At 31.5% G+C, this 17250-nt stretch overlaps 1 protein-coding gene and 1 pseudogene across 1 annotated transcript in view; one reads left to right on the top strand and one right to left on the bottom strand.

Annotated features, from left to right (window-relative positions):
* The window catches only part of LOC128182973 (uncharacterized), a 134158-nt gene that overhangs the window by 91845 nt on the left and 25063 nt on the right, over window positions 1–17250 (top strand). The window lies entirely within an intron of this gene.
* Window positions 834–10803, bottom strand: LOC128182977 (uncharacterized; annotated as a pseudogene).

Here is a 17250-nt window from a genome sequence, read left to right on the forward strand (position 1 = left end):
TATATCAGCATAATGACAGTTGCCAATATTATGTACGTAAGCAATAAATTTGGGTAGTTGGTTTTCCTAATTTTTTTGGCAGAATGATGAATATTTGCAATTTTCCACCATTTTTATTTCAGTTGGCCCTCTACATAGCCTATAAAAATTATGTATAAGTAAAAGTAAATATAAACTAAACATTCAATATGACTTGATTGTTAAGTTTTACTTTTTAATGCTTTTTCTTTGTGCTTTAGGTCCATAGCAACGCAATTTTGTCCATAGCAACACCTTTTTGACACATCAAATTATTAATTTATTTACGTTTATTTAACTGCATGTATGTAGATTATTTTTATATATTTTTTTTAATATTATGAGAAGAACATTTTATTATCATATTTTTCTTTTTATTCAATTAAATAATTTCCATAGCAACATAATTTTAACCATAGCAACACATTTTTTGACACAGAAATCAGACCTAGAATATGTTTTTAATGACTGAACGTATCTATATTTGTTATTTTAAAAACATCATTATTTAATTCTTTCAAATCACTTCCATTCTCTTTAGTTTTTCTATATCATGTTCATAGCAACATTATGTTCTCCCTAGCAACACATTTTTGCCATACAAATCAGACTCGAGATGGGTTTTATAAGCCTTCACACACTTAATGTGTTACAATAATGAAATGTTTAAATTTTAAAACTCATAAAAACTTTACCAAAATAATAAAAAACACATTATGAAAAGGATTTGTATGGCAACACTTATCTGTGTGTGTATATACATGTATGTATATATATATATATAGAGAGAGAGAGAGAGAGAGAGAGAGAGAGAGAGAGAGAGAGAGAGAGAGAGAGAGAGAGAGAGAGAGAGAGAGAGAGAAGGACACACTTTGACAGAGATACAAACTTTATAATTTTGATAAATTTAATCAGTGTTTTTAACAGAAAATTACCATTATACATAGCAGTAATTTTTCTATTGTTTGAATTTGTTTTCTTGTTAAGCAAAATTAACAGCAGAGTATACTCTACCTTATTAATTTAATAGAAATGCAATTTTAACCATACAAATTTGTTTAAGGTTAAGTTTTGACTTGGTTACATAAAAAGTTATTTAAATATTTCTTGCTTCTAACAGAAGGACATCATACATGTATATAAAAATTGTTCATTGCCTAAATTTGTTTTTCCTAATTTTTTCTAACAAAATTATCACCCCGATTTATGACATCTACAATGACTAACCTCAACAGTTCAAAGTGAATAGTTTCAGTTGAAAATATACATGATGCGTTCACATAGCACACAAACAATACTACATTTTACAAGCGGCCCATGGTTCTTATCGGTCACCTGAGTACCTGCAGTGTGGCTCTTTCAATGTATATTCATGTGCATTATAATTATAGGGCTATTATGAAATCATTTTTATTATTCCGGGATAGTTTAATCCAATAAACTTTCGAAATTCTAAAAAAAAATTATTAAAACGTCGTAGCATAACATACAGTGACATAATTGAACAAATCTTAAGAACAAAAAAATAATTGGGCAAAAATTACACCACCCTACCCTATACATAATCATTAGAGCCCTGTCCTTACAAGAAAACTCCTGATCCAGGGGCCATGAAATTCATAATTTTGAAAGAGGCATTCTTCCTTATCATAACTATATACTTATTTCATCGGATTAATACACAAGAGCATAGGAGACGATTTTCAAAGAACTACAGCATTTAGAGCCCCACCCTAACACCAGAACACCTCACCCAGGGCCATGAACTTCCCAATTTTGGAAGAGGCACTCTTCCTCATCATAAATATATACCTGGTATGTACTTTAGTACATATATTAACTTCGGTTTAAATTGGTTCAGTGGTTTCAAAAAAGAAGCTAAAAATGTTCAAAAGTTTACAACCAATGTACAACGAATGATGACGGACAAATACAGATAGCAATAGGTCACCTGAGTGACTCGGGTGGCCTAAAAATAGTGAATCAGAAGTTCTAATAAAATGCTAAAGTGGCCAAGCTTCTAAAATTGTCCAAATCATTTTCAGATTCTAGGTCCTTTTCTCCAACCATCTGATCACAACAGGAATCCTCCTCCTTTTTAAGTGCAATCTACAGAAATAGCTGGTAACTTGATTTCCTGAAAGGAACTCATCAATTCTGAAAATGCGCTTTCCTTCTGCATTTCTCACTCTTCTCATCTCTGAGGCTACATCTTCTGGGTCAAGTTTATGACCACTGCTTTCTACAACCTCAAACTTTCAAGAAAGATTTTTGAGATTCAGTGAATCACTTAAACTCGCATTTTGACTTCAAAGCCCATCCTTTGTGAAGAACTTCAGCAGAACCAACTGGATATGTGTCTACTTCATTTTCCCCTTGTGTATTCTCCTTATCTGATTCCATCCTTTTTACAAGATGTTTTCTACAATTGGAACACACTCCTGTAAAAGTTGGAAAACTATTACAGTAAATGATGGAGATATCATCTAACAAATTCAAACAAGAGGCCCAGAAGCCACATCACTAATCTGAGCAACAATAGCTCGATCATTAAATTAACTTCATGGTATCAGAACAAAATATCTAAAATAACAATTAAGAGTATACCTTGTTTTAAAAAATCTTTAAAATTTACTGCACATATTCTTATGTTAAACATCAAATCCCTTTTTAAAAGACTTTTCAAAAGATTTATTCCTTGGTTAAAACTGACCCAGTGGTTTTGGAGAGAAGTCAGAAATGCAAATGTAATCAGAAATGCTCACTTGAGCTTTCAGCTCTGTAAGAATTGTTTATTCTTATTTATATGTTTATACGCTAAATAATTGGCGCGTTACATTTTTGGCACAACGTTGCACGTGTTGTAATGACTATGACGTCGTTGACGTTATTACTTGTTTATTTGTATATGATTGAAACGTAACTGCTGTTTACTGGTGTCTACAGAGATCAAATTTTGGTAAGAAATTATAATTATTTACTGATGTATATTGTTTGGTTAGATTATTAATCTATAGTACGTAAGCAAGTTTATTGAACTACAATTACATCTGTGAACCTTTAATTTTATATTAATACTTATAAAGCGGTATTGTTTGTTATATTTGTTGCGTACATATAAATGCGTGTGTGAGTGATTTGTTAAATTGTATTTGTATTTGATTCTTTCAGAGAATCGTCATGATACATGATATGAATAAAACCAAGTGAAACGACGCATACTCTTGAATTCGATCACAGACAGCAGATTTATTATAAGCTCAGATGAGATAATAAAAAGCAAATCAATTATTTGATTACCTACGTTTAATTTTGTGTAACTGTTTGAAGAGCCAACATGGCTGAAAGCGCTCGCAGTAAAGAATTTATTTAATTTGGACTGTAACATCAGTCATTACAAAAACTCAGTGGTCCGAAGACTGCGGCCAGAAATTTTTTTATTCCTGCCAGTGAAATTAAAAAATTGACGAGTATGATGGACTTGTAAATATTATAAAAGCCAAATGTCTAAAACAATTTGTAATCAATTTTGAATGTTACACATATGGATATATGGGGGCAAGTAATTTTTTTTGCAGGCCAATATATTTTGACAGACTACTGGTCCTAGGCTTTATTTATCAACAGAGAGAGAGAGAGAGAGAGAGAGAGAGAGAGAGAGAGAGAGAGAGAGAGAGAAATAAAGATTCTGTGTTTTTAATCTCAATGCCATAATAACCAAAATAATTGACATACCTGAACCAATTCTAATAAAACAATCATAATACTTCTTCAGGAAGAATGACTGCTCTTTTGTTATCCTAATGGTTCCTTTTGAATTGCTCTTGCTTTGATGATTACATGTCCATCCAAGGGAACACATCCTATTTGACCTCCATCCAACACCAAGAACATATCTAAAAAAAGATGTTAAAACTCATTTGTAAATGTGTGTATCATTACTTAACTAATTTTTTTTTCACAAATGCCGACTGCATGGTCAAGTTATGATGCAATCAAAAGTTTTTACACATACTTTTGATATAATCAATCTGGCAGGCATATTTCTTTAAATTCTACATTCCCAGTTATGTCTACTAATGCTTAATTTTTGTTCCACTAACAGTTTTACAATTGTCACTCAATATAAAAAAAATATGGTCAAAATCTTAAAATTTACTTTGCAATTTCTTATTTCACATTTTTTGACTTAGTATGAATCTGTAAGCTTAATGCTGGTAGATTAAGTTTCTTGTGTATGCCAAACTTGTTGATGATCTGAAAGAATCTACCTCTATCTGCATTGTAATAATTGACTGATTCACAGTAATGCATAGATATATCTTGCAACATCAATATTAAAGAAGAGAAAGATAAGTGAGGAAAGACAGAGAGATGGTTACATAAGGAAATGCCCTTAGTTAAATTCACAAGTACAAGTACACTTCAGTCCATTTATACCTGTACTTATTTTTCCTGATTCAAAGCATTAAGAACAAAACAAAGCAAACAACATATGAATTTGTCATTTGCAAGCTAGTGTCTGTCATTGTCAAACTGAAGGCACAGTTACTACAATTAAATTAGATGCTTTGAGATAGAGAGAAAATGATAGAGAGAAAATTCTAATTCACTATTAAGCAAAGGAAATTTATATGGGTCATGTTTAGGCGGAAGCGCCTATTGCAATTGCTTTCATGACCTTCTACGTCATAGGTCAAATTCCTGCCCTTTTTCATGGTAAACTATCGGATGTTATTTAAACTAAGGGCACACAACTCTATACCCCCCCCCCCCCCTGTTCCACCCCCGTTTAAACATCGTTTCTGATAATAGAACTGAGGAATGTCTCTAAATTTTTACTTCATCGTTTTTAATTATCCATTGAAAATGCCTATAGCAAAGATTTACGTTTTTGATAGTACAGGAACGAACGATAACCCTTGCGATGGCATGCGACATAAACAAGGGATAAACACGGAGTCTGATGCCTGTAGATGAAATTCCGAGGGAAAAAATAGTTCAATTTGAAATTGCGTGTTTATAAGTACAGAAGGAAAAATTGATAGGGAAACAGGTAATGAATGCTTTTAAAAAAAAAAAAAAAAACAAGGGTGTGTATAAATCTATTTAAAAAGATTATTAGAATGATACAATGCTTATAAATTATTTGTAAACATACCAACGTTTCGCGTAGTAATCTCAGACAATACTGCATAACGTTATGCAGTGTAAAAAATTTTGTCAACAAACCCACGTTGAGAACAACCGGTGACTGTCCATCTTCGACATACGTAAGGTAAGTTAGGTAATTAATGTGTTATTTCTCATTGTATAAACGTTTGCCTCATCATTTTAGATTTTCATGTTACAATAATCTTGATCGAGGAGCTGGTACATTCTTAATCCGAAATTCCTCTGACTCTAATCCCCGCTTGTATATTGTGACGTGCGGAGGAGACATCAGTCACAATATAAAAGCGGGGGTTAGAATCAGAGAAATCTCAGATAAGTACATAAATTTTATGAAAGAATTTTTATTGTTTGTGTTAGGCATTCATCGATAATTCTGAAATGTCGGTCTTTTGTACAAGACGAGGCCTACAGGATATCTTTAAAGATTAAAATTTAGCACAATGGAATCGCATATAAAGGAAGATAACATTTCCTTTTTTTAAACCTGTAATATTTTGTGACATCTTTGCAGTTCTATATTTTCATATGGAGATTTTATAATATGTTACGAACTACGCTGTATGATATATATATAGGGTTCATTCATTTTGCTAATAAAACATTACCATATTCAGCTTGGTTTAAAAATGACTCAATGAATTTTCTCTAAAAATATCTCAAATATAGCTTTGAAGTATCATACAAGATACAATTCATTGGTTGATATAATGAATATTCCAGATAGGCTATAATATTGCAAAGAATTGAACATTTAAAAAAATTAATATGATTTATCCTTTTACCTACTATATTTACTTGTATCTCAGAATTACCTTATCATTACTCTATAATGAAAGTGACTAAAATTTCCTATGGAAATTTCTCTACATCATAATTTATATGATAATTTTGATGACTGCATCTTTTGTTTTTAAATTTTAAAATTTCCAATTCATGAGAACTTGGACTATATACCAGTATATCTTTGATCTACCATGTTCATGATTAATTGCAATTCCAAAAAGACTCAATTATATACCTGACAATGATTATAGATAATAACCTAACATATATCTATTTGTTCTATATGTATATGTTCTTTCAGATGAATGTCAAGAAACTGATTAACATTAACTGACAAGAGGAGACAATGAGAGCCCAACATCATTCTTAATCTCTGGTGAATGGGAGAGTTGCTAAATTTGGGTGCACAGCTAAATTCAAGCAAAACAAAGAAAAAGACGGATGCTATAAAAATGCGGTGTTGGCTTCCCAGTTCAGCACTTTTAAAGAGGGACAAACATTGCACGTTTGCAACTTCTAAATGGAAGCAGGGCATCTGAAATATGCTGGAATCCTCATCTTAATGGCCTTAACGCCATTTTCAAGGTTAGTAAATACAACTAAATTTAAATACGATATTCCCCGTGGTTTTCTTGTTTAAGTATGAACTAATTATACCCATGCTTGGAAGGAGAAGGGGTATATTGTTTTACCCTTGTGTGTCTGTTTGTCTGTATCTCACATTTTGTCAAAGATATCTCAGCAACAATCGCAGATGTTTGAAATTTTAACTCAGTCTTTGTTAAGGCATGCCATTCGGTAGGATTGATTTTTCAAAATATTTGATGTCAACCTCCCATTACATGTAATGTTAACTATGCTTTTTTGTATACACATCAGAGCAGGGGTATCACTAGTGAGCATTGACTCACAGATATCTTGTTGTCATATCTTTAATAATATAGTAAATATTCTTGTACTAAATGCAATTAAAAACTGAAGAATTTTGGAGAAAAAAAATAAACTTTCATTTACAGTTCAATTACTAATTTATTTTCCACTACTTGTATGTAATATACCAAAATAACCTTACAATTATTGATAATTCATATTGTGTGATCTTCTTATATATCTCATCCTTTTTTTGCAAAATACATGTATACTTTTGAAAATAAATTATTTAAGGTAAAACACATATAAATTCAAAATATTTTATAGATTAATTTTTTTTTTAAATCCATGTTTTCTTTATTGGAGGTCAAGCATATTGTAATGAAATATTGCTTGATAACATATCCATTATTCATTTTTCATCAACACATTTTAGAATATCCTGCTGAAAAAGAGTTTTCATTAGTATAATGGATGCAAGACAACACTAGTGAATTGAAATTGTTGTTACCACAAATGGCACACTCCAGGATTACATGCTTTCCAAAAACACCATAACACCATGCAGCCATGAAGGGATTCTTTGAAAGTCTATGTTCTGTAATGGTGGAAGTTCTCTTGAAGATTCCATTAGTATTAAAATAAAAACTTAAAAGTTAAAAGTTCAAATGTCTTCAATACTAGAGACCTGTGATTTGACAATTCAACATGGAGCAATTGTAAAGGACACATAAGTTGTACATTATTGAATATCAATATATAGTTATCCATAAATTACTGGGCTTTTACATTGTATTGTAATTCTCAACATTTGCATATATGTTTGATCTTTGTAAAATATGTTTGGTATACAGTACAGTAAGTAAATACATTCTTTCTAAGTCTTAAACATTTGTCAACAAAATATATGAACTGCAATCTGTGGATCAAATAGAGGTCTGCAATTCTCCACAAATAAAATGACTTTGAAATCACCCTGTTACTGTTAAACTTGAGAATATATTAAGAAAACATCAACATCTCTTTATTGAATACCTTTTTTACAACACATTGTCCAGATATTTTGTGTATTATTCTATGAAGCTGATTTCTCAATGGCTATTGCTTCTCAGGTAAGCAAAGTGACACACATGCTACTTGATTCTGTAAAATACTGTAATCAAGTGATGTACGAATGTAACTTCTGCATTTTTGTGAAACATTATTGTTAAGAATAAAATACTACAGTTTCAGAAGTTCAGTTTACTAAATTCTAATACTATAATAGTCTTTCATCATTTTGATGTCAAAGTGAACATTTTTAATAAATCGGCATAAGAAATGAAAATGTATTCCTGTAATTTCAGCTTGAATATAAGTATCAACTGTTATACAAATGTACTTCACCAAATAAATGTTTTGATGTTTAAATTGCTTTTCTCATCGAATCTTTATTTAAGGCATGATCCAGACTAATCTGGTGAAGTAACAGAGTATTTCCACATTTACTACATGTATATACCTTAATTGACATATTAGAATAGTGTTTTATGTTATCAAACTAATTCTTAAAAAGAAAATAGTTGGGGGTTTTTTTTGGTTTTTTTTGTTTTTGTTTTTTGTTTTTGTTTTTTTATATATATATATATTTTATTCAATAAATTACATTACAAGCGAGGCAACATCTCCGCAGAGACCCTCAGGTATATCGTCACCTGGGGTGCCAGGGGCCCCCTGGATCCGATAAGTTATAATTAATATCAATATTATATGTGTATATATTCAGTTTGAGTTATGTCATTAATACAAGCATATAAAGAAAAATATTAATAATACACAGAAATAGTAGTTTTTCTAAATCATCTCGCAGGATGACACATTTAAGTATTTATAATAGTAACAATAGAACAGAAAGAAAAATATAAAATGTATGTTTGACATTTTAAGTATATTTGAAATACATATTATAGAAAATATGAAAATATACGTATATAACGAAAAGACTATCTCATTTAAACAAATATAATATGATGGATGATTTTCGTCCTTGAATTAAAAAAAAAAGACGTTCATATAATGAAATACATGTACATATGGTTGCTGCCACAGGGGATATCATCATACATCTTACAGAGTCCTCGTTTTCCCCTATAGCAGCTCCACTGGAGAGACAGAAACCCTCCAGTAGCGTGGTATAATTAATTAATTTATAATTGGAAAGTAAATACATGCATAAGGAAAAAAAGAAAAAGAAGATACATGAAGACTAGACATCCAGAAGATGTATACATGTACTCATATTAAACATAAGCCCATATCAGTTTTGTGATACATTGTTAATCATAGTTCAAAAATAACATTACAGCTTCTCAAATAAAAGCCTAAGCATATCTATGTTAAAATTACTATATTTTGATTTTTTCAGGGCTAAGTAAAATATTTTTGTGGACGTTTTCACGTGCGAAATTATGTCTTCTGGTTTTTCAATATCATCATTTATTCTACACCACATCTTGTATTTATAAATTCTAAGTGCTACAAACGATATAACATTATTATAAACGATAACTTTGTTATTGATTTCTTTATATAGTCCAACAAGAAAATAGTTATAATAACACTATGACATTGACAACTTGCAATCATGCTTCCGCCTATCAGTACTTTCAGTACTTTGATTTCTGTTAATTTTACAAGGAACTCTTTCAAAACTAATCACATGTTCTTATTGATAAAGGTGTTTAATTTAAATTCTGCAAGTCTTTGAATTTAATTGTCTGATATTCATAACCATATTATAAAACATGATACATACGTAAGACATGTCACATACCTGTGTTTTGGACAGATGGTAAGTATTTCATCATCTTCACTGAAGAAACCTCCCCTTATTTTCAATAACTCTGATTCTGATTTTATACTCCTACAAATTGAAAACTGTCGGAGGTGTGCATCTATAAAGATTACAACATGTCATAGGAATAATATGTCTTGGCCAGGTCTTTTTGTATATCCACAGGTATCATTCGGTGTGAAAAAGCTAAGCTACAGACAAACTGATTTCCATCTAAAAGAGACCAATATATCTTATTAATATAAAAGCTTGTTAATGAACTGATATTGAGCATTCATGTATTTCCAAAACAAACATACATGTACTACATCTGAGAATCTAACTAATATGATAGTGTAATCTTATCATCATGGAGGCTTCATTTGGAATTAAAAATTGAAAATTAAAATTGCCCATTAAAAGAGAATGTATAATAAACATTCTGTCTTTTTATATGTTTAGTGGGGGGGGGGGGGGGGGGGGAAGAGAGAGAAAGAGAGAGATATGGGTGGGGGTTATGTTTTTTTCATATAAATTTGCATTAATTTATGAATGTTCTACATTATTACTGGTAACTTATTTGAAATCCATCCAACATACTGACAAAAATACACATATTTTCAAAAGATGCTGTCATTTCTCTGCAACTTCAAGCGGATGACAATTAAAACAATTAAGACAAAGTTCATGAGTCATTTCAATTCTTTCTAAAAATCTATGTAAAATTGGTAAAGAGTGTATTTTTATTTTAGAAATTAAAAATTTAATTGAAATTATTCTAAACTCATCACATATGTTGACGGAACAACACTTACATTTACAAGTTGAATCAGATGTCATTCCTCTGCAATTTTAAACAAACACCAAGCAACCACAACTCCCTGTAAAATCAATCAAAAAGTCAATTTTTTTATCCGTTTATGAAGCAATATTCATGTTTTACATTAAATATTTTTGGCATAGATCAGACATATTTATAAAATATCACCTACCATTACAAGTTGCTGTAAGTCCTCTGCAAATTCAAGCAGACTACAACCAACTGAGCAGACAACATGTTTGGTTTCCACTTCCTGTTAGTTTAATTGAATCTCCGCCGCAGAAGAGTTCCATAAAGGGGGGTAATATTACATATTCAAAATCAAAGTTTGGTTACTTTGCTTTTAATGTTATTTCTTTAATACACATTGACTACCGTTTTTCACTGATAAATCTTATAAACCAATGTAAGAATTTTTTATCTAATATAGAATCAAAACAGATTCAGGTTACTTTTTAGAGAAATTAATTTTTTAAAATACTTTAAATTTTACAATGAAAAATGTTAAAAAAGCAATTTGGGAAATAATACTTTGACATTCTGATTTCCAAATAAATGCAAAATTTAGTGTTATCAATTTTTTTTTAAATTTAACAAAATTTTATGTTGATCTGCATTGTTATTTTTACAAATTTGATGATTTGTTGGTATATTAGTGTTTTTGTCTATTTTTGGTTGTTGCCATGGAAACAATGACCATGTGGCCAAAAATACCACATTTCTAAAATACCGCTTACCTATATTAAAATACATAACAATATCAAGGAAAAATAATTTTTTTCACTTTCCACTTATAATATGGACAAAGCTCAATGATAACTGACATTGTCTCTTAATTCTGGGTGATGCACTTGTATACCCAGCAGTTTGTATTGCGGAAATCCTCAATGCAAGTATAATTCATGAACAATATGAAGAATATAGAAGATACGACGGCGAAGCGCGAAGATGCGAAGACGAAAGTGTTAAGTTGCGAAGGCGAAGAAGTGATACTACTACCGCTTCTTCGCCTTTGCAACTTAGCACTCTCCCCTTCGAATCTTCGCGCTTTCGTCTTTTTAGCTCACCGAGACGAAGTCAATGGGAGCATATGCTATACCCCCGGCGTCGGCGTCCGGAGCTGGTTAAAGTTTTAGTTGCAGCTCCTCTATCTAAGCTATTACTTGTCTTCTCTTCAACAAAGTTACATGGAGGATGCATCTGGACCTACTGAATCTGGTCCCTAACTTTCAGATGCTGGAGGAGGTTAAGGTTTTTGGAGCAATTTAAAGTTTTTGTTGCAGGTGCCTAAAATAGCAATATCTAAGTTAATGCTGGTCCGTACTTCACCAAACTTGCATGGATGATGTGTCTTATGATACTGATACACCAGACAGGCTTGAGTGCTGAATCTGAACTATAGGTTTTGGATGCAGGAGGAGGTAAAGATTTTTGGAGCTGGTTAAAGTTTCTGTTGCATGTGCCCTCTAATCATAATATCTTAGTTACTACTGGTCCTAACTTCATTAAACTTGTATGGATGATGCGTCTTATTATAGTGATGCACCTGACAGTCTTAAATGCTTAATCTGAGCCACAGGTTTCGGATGCCTGAGGAGGTTAAGATTTTAAGAGCTGGTTAAAGATTTTGAAACAGGTGCCCTCTGATGACGATATCTTAGTTATTACTGGTCCTAACTTCACCAGTCTTGCATTGATATAGTCTTAAGATATTGATGCACCTGACAGGCTTGAATGCTGAATCAGAGCCATAGGTTTATGATTCTTGATGAGGTTTAGTTTTTTGGATCAGGTCACATGTTTTATAGCTATATAGATAGCTTGCATAGTTGATTTAACTGTATTATAAATGAAACGCAGAGGTTGCTTCAGATGCAGAGCCTGATCTCCATTATCAAGGATTCTACCTCACTCAAACCTGCTTGATAGATAGATGTAGTTGTTGTTAAATGATGTAACATGATCCCTATGATATTGTAATATTATAAAATATCGTATCATACGATATTATATAATATGATATTGGTTTATATGATTTATTATCATATCACATGAAATTGTATTTTATGAGATTTTAATATATATTATTGTATCATATGATACAATGTGTATAGTATGATTGTATTATATTATATTTTACTTTATCACATGATATTGTTTCATTTGATATGATACAATGTTTATCAAATTACATTGTATTATATAATACAATGTCATATTATGTATCAAATATGATACAGTATCATACAATACAATATCATGCTATAATGTTTACATTCACTTTCTTTCCCTCTATTAAATTGCATTGGTTAATTTTAGTGATATTTACACACAACACAGAAGACTTACTCACCAAATCTGGTGCGTATAAATACATTGAGTATTTCTTCAATCGAAGAACAAGAACTGACTCTTCTCGCGACTTCAAACAGGATAACAACCTGATATTATACTTACGCTGAAAAATATTTCATTGATGTAAATCTATTTTGACAGTTAAATGAATTCAATTGATTGATTTCTTAGTATACCAAGAGTAAATTCATTAGATTACAGAAAGAAAAAATAAATTGTGTTATTAGAATTTAAAACGCTTCGTACTATTTTTGTCAGCATATTGTGGCTGTTCCAGTGGCCATTCTGGTAATTTCGCATTACTTGTTGAATAAGACAGACTGAGCCTTTTAAAAAAAAAATCATATTTGCGGGAAGGAAATACAGTGGCTCTTCCATTAATTTGAACTTACCCATAGGATAAAACAGAAATTTTGACGTAAAAATTACATTTGCAGATACGGAAAGAAGTTTTAAAAAATGTAAATATAGACATTAAATCATTATTTTTGGAAAGATATAGTCTCATAACTGCAGTGGTGTGTGCATACAAATGTTCATAACGCGCTAGCGCGCTTTATTCAATTTGTATGCACACACCGCTGCAGTTATGAGACTATATCTTTCCAAAAATAATGATTTAATGCTTAATATACAATATAATATCATATGTTTCAATGTTATGATGTATTATTGCAGTTTGATATTGTTTCATATAATACTATATTGTATTATGTTTTATGATATTGTATTGTATCAAATGCAGTAATGTATAACACAATACAATGTCATATCATACGTTACAATATCATATCTCACAATTTTTTACGGTATTTTATAGTATTATATGAAATATATTGTAATTATGATAGGATGCAATTTTAATTTTATAATATTGTATTGATTAACATATGAACATATGGTTAACATACAATTTTTTAACAGACGATATACGATATTGTTTCAAAACAGAATCCATGAATATCCAAGATAATAAAGGATGGTTTTCATATAAATTACCTTATGACACCACCTTTATCATATTATATAAAAGGTGATGCCTCATAAAGGTGATGCCTCGTCTCGGTGAGCTTTGTAATCTGTGATTACCTAGTATGTTTTATAATTGCGGAGCTCTCCGTCGTTCAAAGGGTTCCGAGGCATGTTTTGGAAATTTTATTTTTATAAAATTAATAAAATAAAACTGTCCAGGGGGATGGGGTCCGGACTTTTGTCCGGGGGGCGGACCCCCTATCCCCCTCTAGATCCATGCATGAGCAAGAAGTATCGCTCCTTCGCCTTCGCACCTTCGCACTTTAGGCATCACATCTTCGCGCTTCGTCGTCGCATCTTCGCACTTATGCTCTTTCGCCTTCGCCCTATCGCCTTTGCAACTTCGCATCTTCGCCCTAAGGTCGAAGTGGCCCTATCGGAACACCATAGATATATGTAAATGTAATTGTTAAGATGACAACCATACCCCGATGCAATACGCCAATTTCTGTTATAACGGAAGGATTTTTATTTTCTAAGATATACTCCTTCTTTCACTTTAAGTTTATTGTAATATGAATTATAATTTCTGTTACTTTTTGTAAACTTCAGCAGTAAAAATTACAATAATGTAAAGACTATTTCACAAATAATAAAAAAAATATACTGAAAACCTTTAATCTACAAGGGGGTCATTATTCTACAGGGGTCACTTTTCTTCATGTGGAGTGTGCTCATTTTTATGAAAATGACACTTATTCTTCAGGCAAAGGGGTCATTTTTCTACGTAGAATAATGACCAGGGGGTCATTTTTCTGCGTAAAATATTGACCGGGGGGTCATTTTTCTACGTAGAAAAATGACCCCCGGTCATTATTCTACGGGGGTCATTATTCTTCATTACACCGGCACAGTGTTTTTTATAGACATGAACCCGTCTATTGGTTTACTGTCAGCCGAAGTCTCAAACCGGAAGGCACGCGTAGAACACATGAATTGAGTCTACGAGAAAGAAAATAGTGCAGAAAGTGTTCATGCATATCAGTCAATATGTATTATAAAAACACGCATTAAATCTTTTTAAGTCTTCTGTGTATAAACAAAATTCTATTTAGAAAATAAACAAATAGTTTTATTGATCAAAATATTTTTGCTCGGGTTCAAATGTGAAATGAGTTACGTAACTGAATGCACAGCGCCATTGACGATTCAGTTGACGAGGTCATTAATCAATAGAAGAGGTTGATGGTGGAATCGAAATTAAAGTTCCCAAACGCAATGTGCCATTTTTGAAAAGTTGTGAATTTTATTTTGACAATCTTTCACCTTAATACTACCAAACTTCATGCGCAAGCAAGTTAAAATCGGGACGGGTTATACACAGATGTTTTAAATAAGGTTTCATTGGCTTCCAGTCTACTTGCGGTATGTCTGCTGTTCGTCTATAAAGGAATTTTGTACAAAGAAAATAAAAACAAGTGTGAATTTGCCTTCTCGTTCGTTGGCTCTTTAGTTGATTAAACTGAATTTTAAATTTTAAACAATGCATTGTAAGCAAAATCTATAATAGATTATACATTTTGGAAGATTTATACATCATATAATACATATAATCTTATCGATTGATGAACCAAGTTAAATGCTAATGTTTATGTTTTCCGGCTTAGTTGGAATCAGGCTTGGGGGGGAATTACATTTAAAACAATGCATTACAATACCATTACTTCATGAAATATAGCATTAAATTACCATTACCATTACTTAATTTTCTTGAAGTAATGCATTACATTACCATTACATGAATAAAGTAATGCATTACCATTATTTTGTGAAAAGTCAATAAGTTTTTTAAAAGTAATTTATAAACTAAATAAAGAGTTTTTTTTTAATATTTCATAAATAAAACATGCTTAAAATATTTACAGGTTCATGTTCACTATCAGGTTCAAATTTTATGACTTATACAATATTGCTGTTGTACTTGTAGTTCTCAAAGTAAGGTTGGTCCCGTAACATTTACATGCAATTGCCGGAGTTGACAATCTCTTTTGTTTATGTCTCTGATTTTCGGAGTATGATTTTTAATGAAAGGAACGGGTGTATCGTAATTCATGAAGGTGATGCACGAGTTTACACAAAAAAGTAGCAAGTGGCGATCGGATTTATTTTTACCTATTAATTTTGCATGAATCGCAAATTAAGAAAATCGTGTCAGATCAGTCGGTCTTAATTTTCTACAATTATGAAGGCCGGGATTGAGTAAAATTTAGACAAAGTATATCAGAAAATTGCAAAAAAAGCCGAATTAACAGATTGTAACAACTAATTCAAACTCATAAATTTTGGAAGCTTATTCGAGGAAATCCAGGACATAACAAATTCAAACTTTCAAGACCCCGTCTTTCAGTACTCTCAGTATTTTGGTTTTTTTGCCGGGGGGGGGGGGGGGTGGCTCACTACCTTCCTCGCCCATACGATACACCGAAAATAACTGTCTGTTCACTGGTTGAGTATTGGAAAGGCCCGTACTTCATAAATATTATAAGTACATAATTTTGAAACACATTGTTATCATATTTTGCCAAGAAAATTGATGTGATTAAATAGCTTTTCTGAATTAATCTGAAGCATAAAGGACATTGTAACACACCTGGACAAAGCCACTCAACAGGAAATCTTTTGATAATGAAAGATATAATGATAAATAAACTGTACAAATGTCAAATAAGCGAAAAATTTACAGTTTGGGAATAATAAATGAATATCAAAAATAATTATTCCAGTAAGCATCAACAAAAGCCCGTGCGGAATTCGAACTCGGGATGTACGGATCACAAGTCTGACACTTTATTCACTCGGCTATGGAGTAAGTTATATATTTCAGTCCAAAAAATCCTTTTAATGAAACGACATGTTGTTTCGATCAGCGGTCAGCCATTTTGTGATGATGTGTTATTCCACCTTTAAGTTAATTTATAAAAATGTTGACTTTGCTAAGGAAATAACCTTATCACCAGAAATCATTTTCATAACAAAAAGCATATACTTGTCAACTGCATAGAGATAACTTTTAAAAAAATGTTAATTATCATTATAAATAAGATTGTTAAGCTTCATCACTTTTTTAAACTATGATACCTTTTCATACACTAATGACTTACAGGGCAATCTTTACAAGTAAACTATTAAATCATTTACAAGATTGATCAAGTCCAAGATATTCACTTTACTTTAAAAATTTAGTGCATCCCTCTGCATGTTGAGAACAATCTTCCCTCTAGCGTGACCCTCTTCCATCTTACTGTAAGCTTTGTTTGCTTCCTTGAAAGAAAACTCACTGTCTAGGACCGGTCTAATCTGAAATAGTAGAGAAAAAAATGGGTGCAGTATTACATCTCTTCTTTCATAATCTCTCTTTCAGTTTGAGATGATTTAAAAACTATTT

The sequence above is a fragment of the Crassostrea angulata genome, chromosome 5, assembly GCF_025612915.1.
Source record: "Crassostrea angulata isolate pt1a10 chromosome 5, ASM2561291v2, whole genome shotgun sequence".
In the NCBI taxonomy this organism is placed as follows: domain Eukaryota; kingdom Metazoa; phylum Mollusca; class Bivalvia; order Ostreida; family Ostreidae; genus Magallana; species Magallana angulata.